Source organism: Suricata suricatta, chromosome 5, assembly GCF_006229205.1.
Source record: "Suricata suricatta isolate VVHF042 chromosome 5, meerkat_22Aug2017_6uvM2_HiC, whole genome shotgun sequence".
Lineage (NCBI taxonomy): Eukaryota > Metazoa > Chordata > Mammalia > Carnivora > Herpestidae > Suricata > Suricata suricatta.
Genome location: NC_043704.1, coordinates 82,944,582 through 82,956,525, shown reverse-complemented (window position 1 = coordinate 82,956,525; position 11,944 = coordinate 82,944,582).

Below are 11,944 nucleotides of genomic sequence, written 5' to 3'. Positions count from 1 at the left end.
GGGGAAGAAGAGAGGGAGGAGGCAAAGAGAAAGGAAGCAACTTATTTTACTTGAAGCATGTATGTATGCGTGCATGCATTTTACTGATGCATGTATGTGTGTGCATGCTTTTTACCGGATGCATGTGTGCGTGCATGGGTTTTACTGGATGCATGCATGTGTGTGTGTGCGCATGTATTTATGTGGCCTCTCAATTTATGTGCACAGGTTTGAATTCAAGGACTAGGTAATACTTTTTGATGAATGAAAGAGAAAGCTGTACAAATTCTGAAAAAATTGAGATCGTTATTTCTTCTAAGCAAACTGAGATGGGGTCAGCAGTGGGTAGAAGGCGACCATCAGAAGGCAGGACAGAAGAGCCCCGGGGTGCCATTCTGAGGGGGAAGAGAGCCATAGGGCAAACAGTGGGTGCCATGCTGGGAGCCAGGAGGGTAGAGATGGGGGTGGGTGGAGCAGAGGAGGCAGCTTCCAGGAGGAACAACAGGGAACCTGAGATCTGAAGGCTGAGGAATGTGAGCCAGAGAAAGCCAGGGGGGTTGAATTCAAAACACACTTATTTTTGTGTCCATCTGTATGTTTCCTGACCACTGTTTCTGGCCATTGTTGTAATATATTATCAATATCTCATTTTAGAGAAACTATATTTCTAAGTCTTACTTACCCAACACGCAGAAGTCTCAGGATCCTTATGTTATGAAGTATGCACGATTTTGTTCAATAACCGCTCACACACTCAACTTATCAGCAGGAAAGTCCTTTACAGGGCTTCACCTACAACTGCATTTCCTCTGAAGTTTCGAATTCCAGTCCACTCACTCTGCAGTCCGTTCACTCTTTGACCGCAATCTCTAAGGATTCACCTGGAATCTTCTGCCCACCCTTGCCTGCTCCCTAACACTCCCACCCCTCCCAGCAGTCTCCTGACCTTCCTTCTCACCCCCTCCCTGTGTCAGATGAGAATCACCTGGCACCTTTGCCCTCCTCTCCCTGTTCCTGTCCTTCCACCCCAACAACCCCAGACCTCGGGTCCCTCCTGCCTTCTCTCCTTCCACAACACCTGCCGGCTGCCGGAGATGCAGAGGGCATTGCCACAAATGGCAGCATGTAGCTGTGGGCAGAGGGCTTCATGCTGTATGACCAGCCTCCACTTGTCCTGGACCTTCTCCCTCTCCTGTCCCCTCATCAGCCATGCTCAATCCTCCCCATCTTCCGAGGCCTGTGTCCCTCACTCTTAGCTGAAGGCTTCACCTCCTGCCTCAGAAAAAGGAGAAGACATCACACGCATTGTCCCTTCTCATCCCTACGTGTGCCTCCCCTTCACGGATCCCCAGGCTGGCCCACCTTCTCCGGTCCCCCTCTAAAGCACGCTGACTGTCGGAGACACCAGTGAGGCATCCTTAAAAGGCACAAAACTTAAGAGGGCACCAAAAAGCACAGTAATCAAAATAAATACTATTTTAATGCAATGCATTTTAAAAATAAAAAGTAATGCACAAAAGCCATGATAAGCCCAAATTTCTAAATTTTACATAGAGATAGGCTCTAACCCCGCCCTTATTCAACCCTGCCTCACTCCCCTCACCCTAATCCTATCCTGCCAGCTATAAGTGCTAAGCGTTCCTGACTGGAAAGTCATCTGTAGTCCGCATTCATATATACATACTGGAAACAAAGTTTCACCAATAAATATTTACACTTACTATATGGCAGTCTACATTTTCACTTTTAAAAATTTTTTGATAAAACCCACTAAATAGAGTCCATGAACCATCAATCTGAGGCCTGCAATTTGAAAAACCAAAACCACCAGTAGAGGGCACCAAAGTTCTCTCCAAGGTTTCTGGGATAGTCTTCCTTACTGATTGTTGCCACAACAAAAACCAACCCCAAAGTTCCTCAAAGGAGGTGATAAAATCCAAAGAGACTAGAGGACTAGAAATAGAAGATACTATATGATTATTAGAAAAAAACCAAGTCATTTAAATAAAAAAAAAAACTTTTAAATGCTAAGTCATTTAATCATTCCATTCTGACTCCAGGTTCCTCTTTGTTGGGGAAATAAAGCATTTTAATGAGGGGCACCTGGGTGGCTCAGTCTGGTTCTTGGTTTCAGCTCAGGTTATGATCTCATGGTTGGTGGGTTCAAGCCCTACATTGGGCTCTCTGCTGGCAGTGCCCAGCCTGCTTGGGATTCTCTAAGTATGTAAATAAACTTAAGAAATAAACATTACAAAAATTTTTTAATTTATTTAATTTTTTTCAGAGACAGAGAAAGAACATGAGCAGGGGAGGGGCTGAGGGAGGGAGACACAGAATCCAAAGCAGGCTCTAGGCTCTGAGCTGTCAGCACAGAGCCCGGTGCGGGGCTCAAACCCACAGACTATGAGATCATGACCTGAGCTGAAGTTTGATGCTTAACCAACTGAGCCACACAGGCTTCCCGCTCAAAAAATTTTAAAGCATTACAATAAAACCTGCCCTCCTAATGTCTCTATATCCCCTCTATCAAAATACACTCAAATTTTAGGTCATTTATTTCAGCATGAATAGCTTCATATGAATAAAGAAATAGGACTGCTGCTCTCATTAAAAATCAATCTAATATTCAAAACACTTCATGAATCATCAGTATTAAACGTGAAAGTGGCAGGTTCAAAAGTTATAAACATAAACTGATGAGGCTCCCCTAGGAAGCCACAGTAAACCTGAGTTTTACTGCCGGTGTCTTTTACTTTTAATCTTGCAGTGCCAAGGTAGGACGATCCTTACTCTTGTCCGAGAATGGCAAAGAAAGATAAAATTACCTCTAAATCCTTTATCCTACCTCAATTTCTACATTCTAAGTACTTTCTCCCTAGTTTGTACCAGAGATCAGTTCCTCATTAAACAGCAAAACTGGATTTTGCTCCTGCTAAATCCATTCCCGGAGCCAAATGAGCATGTGAAGTGGAATGACAAATCACAAATCTACTGAAAAGCTTGGAATTTCAACTTTGTAGATTTTTCTCAGTAAACACATTGAGCAACTGGCGCTCAGAGGCATCCATGCTCACTGTTTAATGGTTCTTGCTTATCCTAGCCTCCTAAGAAAGAAGGGAACAACCTGTAGTTTGAATTTATAACCTACATTTTTTTGTTTGTGGAAAGTTATATGTTCTCTCAGGCATTATTTATTAATTCAAATTTGAGGGCTTCCAACTTGTTTGACTCTCCTACAAAAGAAAAAATTCTTTTGGCGGACGGCCATCACCCCACCCTGGGCTGCAGAAAGCCCCTCTCGCACAAACAGCCAGCAGAAGCAGTCTTCAGGCTCATCCCATCATCGCTATAAAAGGACTTGCTTGTCTCTCTCTCTTTTTTTTTAATGTTTATTTATCTTTAAGAGAGAGAGCTGGGGCAGGGGAGGGGCAGAGAGAGAGGGAGACACAGAATCAGAAGCAGGCTCCAGGCTCTCAGCTGTCAGCACAGGGCCCGATGTGGGGCTCGTACTCACATACCTTGAGATCATGACCTGAGCTGAAGTCTGATGCTTAACTGACTGAGCCACCCAGGAGCCCCCAGGACTTTGCTTGTTCCTTTTCTCATGGTTGGAAATATATATTTTGTTAATACAGCATCACCTGTTACAATACTGCAGCATCTCCGTGCTGCCCTCCCTCCCGGACTGCCTGCCTGCCCCCGCACACCCCACACATGTCCTGCTGGGTTTCTTTTCTCTCAGCACTTGCTACTTGGTGGTCCCATCCATTGCCTTTAATGCCTAACTTATATTTGTAGTCTAGATTCTGGGCTCCAAACGTGAGCGTCTCCACTCAAATGTGTCACGTAAGTCTTCAGCGGAGCATGTGTGAAATGGAATATCCAAACGCACAGTAATGAGCTGGTGAATGGATGGGACTTGAATGCCCCAAAGGCCAGAAACCAGTTCCTTCCCATCAGTGGGCCCGGCCCAGTGAGTGACAGGTTAGAAACAGTCAACTGCACTTTGTAGGGAAGACCCTCTTCCGCCTTACGGTCCTTCTTGCTGGACTTAGAATCAACTTGACATGAGACAGATTAACAGGAGAAAATCCAATTTCATCAGGTACAGGGGGAATCCACACAGATGTGAGATTCCAAAGACAAGGCAAGGGGAAGTTTATAAAAGCTTAGGAGAGGGGAGGGTCTGAGGACACAAGGAGGAAAAACTCATTAGCAAGAAGGTGCAAGGGGGTGTTTGGAAAGACAGGTGGCCTCCTTACGCAGACAGCTTCCTTAAGTAAGCGGGAGTCTGTTACCAGCCCTCTTTCTTCCCGTGGCAGGCTCTGCTTTCCAGAGTGAATCTAGGCAGGTGTGGGGGAGGCAGAACTTTTCCTGCATCTGCTGAGTATTTACGACTTTTAACTCAAAGTCATCTTTAGGCCAAAGTGGCACATTTTGGAGCAGCATGCCCTCTGCCCCTATGCACTTCCCTTGGGAGTCAGAGGATTAATTAGTAGAATAATAGACTATCTTCTGGGTCTGATGAAAATGGGTGTAGAATAGGCAGTAGCCTCCTCTAAACATTTCTGGAATATTAAATAGTCATGTTTTTCACCCATGAGAAGTTCTGTACTGGATCGACTTCTGCTTTGATGCAACCCAGCTGAGAGCATATTGATGATTTCAGCGTGTTTTTCTTTATTGAAAATTATTTAGTTACTTGGATACTCTTGCTGGGAATGACTGCCAGCGCAGTTCTCTCCTGTGTGTTGAAGCAATGATCGTTTTTCCAATAGTTCCCATCCGCAGTATTCCAGGAATACCCCACGGTATGCCGGGAACCTCCCTCTCGCTCAGCGTCTTGCTGCGTTTGGATTGTGGGTGTGCTGCACACTGTGGCTCTGTCAGGCCAGGTCCCTTAAATTCTACGCATACACAGGCGAGGGTTGTTGCGGCCTCCTGTCTCTAACCCACTTGTCTGTGACCTTGCTGTGCAGAGCCTGTCACAGAACTCTGCTGCGAAGTCAGACATTGGCTAGCTACTCTCTTGTCCTTGGCTCCTGTTTCCCTAATGGTCTCTCTTGTTAGAACCTGGGGCTGACTTACTCAAATTTTAAAGTTTTAATTCCAGTGTAGTTCGCATACAATGCTATATTAGCGTCGGTGTATGGTATTGGAGTTGACCGCTTAGTACTCAGTCTAACCTTGGTTGAGTCACTGACTTAGTAAGAATCGAGATTTCAGCAGTGTGCTGTCTTGGCCAATGGCCAAAGAAAAATTCTTGAGATGTTTTCAGTGCAAAAATGTAGTTTTATTATAGCACAGGGACAGGGCCTGTGGGCAAAAAGAGCTGCAATGTAGGTGTGAGGGGTGACTGATTATGTAAGATTTTCTGTCCTATGGACCGGAGGGTGATGTTAGGGTCCCAGGAAACTGAGTCTATAGGTTTCTGGAGGTCTGCCTATTGATAAGATTGCTTTTTTCCTTATAAATCATTAAGACAGTTGCAAACTGATGGAGACTCCTGTCCTGCGTGGCTGTAATCTCTACCAGTTAACCCCTTATTTTTCCCTTTCCCTTGTTCTTGGGCAGCCAGCCAGGAGTGCCTGAGGAATGTCACACATGTCCCACCTGCGGGAGAGGCTGCTGGGTGATCATTTGTGCTTTGTCCTCGGCTTGCTTTTTTCTCCCTCATCACTGGCCAATGCTTAAAACTTGCTCTCAGAGCACCTGGGTGGCTCAGTCGGTTGAGCTTCCGACTTCAGCTCAGGTCATGATCTCACAGTTTGTGGGTTCGAGCCCCGCATCAGGCTCTGTGCTGACAGCTCGGAGCCTGGAGCCTGCTTCAGATTCTGTGTCTCTTTCTCTCTCTGCCCCTCCTCTGTTCAACCTCTGTCTCTCAAAAACAAATAAAATGTAAAAACAAAAGACAAAAAACAAAAAAACTTTCTCTCAAGGGATGAGGGTGGGGAAAAAGGGGTGCTGACTTACAATATTTGTTGATTTCACTGGTGTAAATATTCCCACCAAGGCCAATTTCAAGCGGCCGAGGTGAAGTCATTTAGCGATAATGGAGCTGGGAAGAAACATGGCCCTGATCCCAGCACCCACCGCTCCCTCGTCAGTGAAACAGGAATAATGGTTAGAACACATTCTAGCTCACAGAATTATTCTGACTTAATTCAATCACTCATCTCTTTCAATAAGCATTTATGAGGAATCTATGTCAAAGTGCTGTGCTAGGTACTGGGGATGAAAGAGTTCATTGTCAGGATTGTGGCTCAAATAAAATAATGCACACCAAGAAAAAAATTTTAAATCCTTAAAGTGCTTTACAAATGTAAATTAATTTGAATTAGGTTTCATCACATGGGTTTATGAAGAACCTCAGGTCCTCTGTCCAAAAGGGCTATATCTATGAAGAGCTATTTTATAATTATTAGTATAATGAGATATTGAAGAAAATAGATCTAGCAAAATTTTAATCATTTACTTATATACTACCCATTACCAAAAAGCATTTGAAGTAGTTTATTATGTAAAAAAAAAAAGTTAGTATAAGACTGATAGTCTTTGTAGAAAACTCAAAAGACTCCACCAAAAAATTGCTGGACCTAATTAATATATGAATTCAGCAAAGTTGCAGGATATAAGATCAACATGCAGAAATCTGTTGCATTTCTATACACCAAAACAAAACAGCAGAAAAAGAAATCAAAGTATTGATCTCATTTGCAATTGCACCAAAAACAATTAGACATCTAGGAATAAACCTAACCAAAGAAATAAGACATCTGTTTGAAAACTACAAACACTTATGAAAGAAACTGAAGAGGATGCAAAGAAATGGAAAAGCATTTTATGATCATGGATTGGAAGAACAAACAGTGCTAGAATGTTTGTTCTAAACATTATAAAACTACCCAAAGCAATCTACACATTTAATGCAATCCCTATCCAAATACAACCAGCATTTTTCACAGAGCTAGAACAAGCAATCCTAAAATTTGTATGGAACCACAAAAGATCCCAAATAGCCAAAACAATCCTAAAAAAGAAAAACAAACCTGGAGGCATCACAATTCCAGACTTCAAGCTGTATTACAAGGCTATAAGCATCAAGACAGTTTGGTACTGGCACAAAAACAGACACATAGATCAATTGAACAGAATAGAGAACCCAGGAATAGACCCACAGCTATATGGTCAACTAATCTTTGACAAAGCAGGAAAGAATATCCAATGGAAAAAAAAACCATCTCTTCAACAGTGTTGGGAAAACTGGACAGTGACATGCAGAAGAATGAAACTGGACCACTTTTTTACACCATACAAAAGAATAAATTCAAAATGGATGAAAGACCTAAATATAAGACAGAAAATCATCAAAATCCTAGAAGAGCAACATTTTTGACCTCAGACACAGCAACTTCTTACTAGACAAATTGCTGGAAGAAAAAAGCAAAAAGAAACTATTGGGATTGATCAAGACAAAATGCTTCTGCACAGCAAAAGAAACAATCAATAAAACTAAAAGGCAACTGATGGAATGAAACAAGATATTTGCAGATGACATATCAGATAAAGGATTAGTATCAAAAATGTATAAAGAATTTATCAAACTCAACACCCAAAAACCAAATAACTGAGTTAAGAAATGGGCAGAGGACATGAATAGACACTTTTCTAAAGATATCCTGATGGCTAACAGACACATGAAAAGATGCTCAACATTACTCACCATTAGGGAAATACAAATCAAAACCACGAAAAGTTACTGCCTCACACCTATCAGAATGGCTAAAATTAACAATACAAGAAACAACAGGTGTTGGCGAGGATGCAGAAAAAGAGGAGCCCTCTTGCACTCTTGGTGGGAATACAAACTGTTGGTGGGAGTGCACCCACTCTAGAGAACAGTATAGACTTTCCTCAAAAACTAAAAATAGAACTATCCTACAATACAGTAAATACACTACTAGGTATTTACCCAAAGGATACAAAAATACAGATTTGAAGGGGTACATGCACCCCAATGTTTATAGCAGCCTTCTCAACAATAACTAAACTATGGAGGGAGCAGATGTGTCCATTGGCTGACAAATGGATAAAGAAAATGTGGTATACATATGCAATGGAATATTACTTGGCCATCAAAAAGAATGAAATCTTGACATTTGCAATGATGTGGATGGAGCTAGAATATATTATGCTAAGTGAAATAAGTCAGTCAGAGAAAGATAAATATCATATGATTTCACTCATATGTGGAATTTAAGAAACAAAACAGATGAACTTATGGGAAGAGGGTAAAAAAGAGGAGAGAGTGATAAAAACCACAAGACTCTTAATGATAAAGAACAATCTGAGGGTTGATGGAGGGTTGTGGGTGGGGGGATGGGCTAAATGGGTGATGGGCATTAAGGAGGGCACTTGTTGGGTACCTGGGTGGCTCAGTCGGTTAACCATCTGACTTAGGCTCAGGTCATGATCTCATGGTTCATGAGTTCAAGCACCCCATCAGGCTCTGTGCCAACAGCTCAGAGCCTGGAGCCTGTTTCAGATTCTGTGTCTCCCTCTCTCTCTGCCCCTTTGCACTCATGCTCTGTCTCTTTCTCTCTCTCAAAAATAAACTTAATTTAAAAAAAGGTGGGGGGGAACACTTGTTGGAATGAGCCCTAGGTGTTGTATGTAAGTGATAAATCACTGAAGTCTACTCCTGAAACCAATATTGCACTGTGTTGACTAAAATTTAAATTTAAAAAAAGAAATATAAGATTAAGTCTAATGATCACAAAGGCATGAAATGAGACACAAAAAGAGAAGGGAAGAAACCAATGATAGGAGGATCAAATGACCAAAACTTTAAACTGTGTCTCCTAAAAACAGGGAAGTGTTTATATTCATCAGTTCTTTAAATTAATGCCTAAAAAATCACTGGTTTCAACATGATCACTGTATGGGTGTGTGGTGTACACGTTGCTACCATTTACGTTCTGAGAATTTATTGTGTAATTATGGAACACCTAATCGAAGCAGAAGAAAGATGTAGAAGATGTAAGAACATCTTCTCCTAAGTCAGAGCCCTCAGGGCCCATTCTGTGCTTCATGAAAAGGGTTCCTGGAAAGTTGTCTGCCCTGCTGGCCAAATGAATCTCCTGCACCTTCCCCAGGGCTTCCGCATCAAGTCTACACTGGAGCCCGGCTGGACAGCCACTTTCTCCATCCGGGTCCCCGCCCCAGGCCCGTCCCCCTGGCTTCCCACGCTGCCCCTGCCCCAGCAGCAGGGCTCACACAAGGCCCGCCTGCAGCCAGAACTCCTAGACTCTGCTGTTTCCTTCTTCCTGGAACAGCCCTGTCTTCCTGGCCACGCCCTCACCTCTTACAGAGGACAGTTCAGATTTCACCGTCTCCAGGATGTCCCCAGCCCACGCTGACTCCCCTTCTTCTTGGTGTCCTGGTGCACTTTCCAGTCACACACCGGCTACTGAGGCCCTCGAGGATGTGAGTGAATGGACAGTCTTACAATGTCGTTTCATTTCTTGCAGAAACGAGAAGCGAGGTGTGATTAGACCAAAGACCACATGGTAAAATATTTTAGAAATAGAAATACTTTCGTAGAATAATTGTAGACTGCAAAGCGATCATAAAAACAGCCTATCCCAGCTCTTTGACACATAATGAAACTGAGACCCTGGGAAAAGAAGAGACCAGCTCAAGATTCTCCAGTAGGTTAGTAACAGAATTGAAACTGCAGTCTAGGGAATCTCAGTATTTTATAACACCAGCTTCATTTTGTGTTTCATTTAATAGCCAGCAAATAGGACTTCAGATATGCACCAACACAGGCCCAAAACATCACGATTAGGGAAAAGAATAGTGAAGTCATTGAGAGTCAGGACATCTCGATTTCCACTCCAACTTTCCAAAGCCTTCAGCGTGTAACAAAACATGTCACAGACCCGGGCCTTTTCTCAAAACTCTGCTCAAACTGCATACACTTAACATAGCCAGCATCCGCCCCTGATTACGAGCTAAATTAGATGCCCCTCCAGGTCCTGTAAAATCTTGTGTAAATATCACTGTCACCTTCTCACTTTACATTATCAGAATTTTTCCTCATCTCACCTGTTAGGATAATAACTTACTAAAGGCTGGGAGTGTTCATGGTTCTATCTTAAGTACCTATAATTATGCCTGAGTCATAGTGGGAAATCACTAATTTTTGGTGAATGAATTGTATTATTTTAGACTGGGAAACAAGATCAAGTCTGTGGTACTGATTTTGGCTGAATTTGTTAAAGAGGCAGCTTGACTGAAGGCTGGGATTGGAACTGAACACTTGAGGGCGGTTAGAATATGAGAGACGTGGAAAATAGTGACATAACACTGGCCTCAGTCAAGATTTTATTAAAAAAATTTTTTTTAATGTTTACTTATTCTTGAGAGAGAGACAGAGCATGAGTAGGGGAGGGGCAGAGAGAGAGGTAGACACAGAATCTGAAACCGGCTCCAGGCTCCTAGCGGTCAGCACAGAGCCTGATGCAGGGCTCAAATCCAGGAACCACAAGATCATGACCTGAGCCAAAGTTGGCAGTTTAACCACCTGAACCACCCAGGCGTCCCTAAGCATCCAACTCTTGATTTCAACTCAGGTCATGATCTCTGCGTTTGTGAGTTCCAGACCTGCGTTGGGCTCTGTGCTGATGCATGAAGCCTACTTGGGATTCTCAGTCTCCCTCTCTCTGCCCCTCCCCTGCTTGTGTGTGTGCATGCACACATACTCCCTCTCTGTCTGAAAAATAAATAAATACACTTTTAAAGGAAAATAAATTAAAAATAAAAAAATACACTTTTTCTGGACTACCTTTGTGCTGATGCATTTATCCAGATGTTTCTTCCTTCTTTGTGCAAGAAGTATATATCCCTGTCACACTGCTGTCACTGCCAGGAATGAAAACCTGGACCCAAGAGTGGTGTCTTTCTGGAGGCCATGTTCACTAGACACTGTCTCAGCAGATTTTTCATTTGGCTGATGTAGTCACCCTTGACATTGTCATATCAGAGCTCTTACCTACAAAAGTCCATGCAAAAAAATGATAGAGTTTTTTTTAAAACAAAATGGCATCAACATTTTCTAGTCTTCCTGTGCAGAATAAATGGGATAGAGCTCTTAGCACAGCATGTGGCTCAGGGTAAGCTTTCACTCGTTACTAACTGGTACCATCAACAGTTTGTTGCTCAGATCTAGGAAAATACCTGGGGTTAGAGCTTCAGACAGGGAAATGGCGTTAGAGAGAGTTCTTTAAAAAGCTGTGCATAAATTGTTTACCTTTATTTTCTGAAAAGAAAAAAATTTAGATGGAACCAAAATCAAAATTTAGTTTCCTCACTTTAAACCTGTGTGGGAGAGCAGCGTCTGAGCTACTGAGCTCTAGTGTGGTCCCACCCCGCCATCTAGTGGACAATTAGGGAAAACCCAAATTTAGAGGAAAGTAATCTATCCTGCTGTTTGTTTCAATTCATTCACTGAAAATGTGTTTTCTAACTTTTTAATGTTTATTTATTTTTGGGAGAAGACACAGAGCATGAGTGGGGGGATGGCAGAGAGAGAGACAGACAGACAGACAGACAGAATCTGAAACAGGCTCCAGGCTCTGAGCTGTCGGCACGGATCCAACATGGGACTCCAACCCATCAACTGTTAGATCATGACCTGAGCCAAAATTGGATGCTTAATGGATTGAGCCACCCAGGCACCCCTGAACATGAACAAGATAATTTAAATTTCCTATTAAGAGATTTTATTCAATTAATTAAAGCAAATCGACAGAGTTAGTATTTTTTTTAATTTAAAAATTTTATTTATTTTTTTTACTTTATAAAGTTTCATATTTTTAACATATGCAATTATTTTCCATCATTTACAATACAGTAGTTGCAATGACACTCAAAACAGAAAAGCAAAGTAAAAAATCAAAAC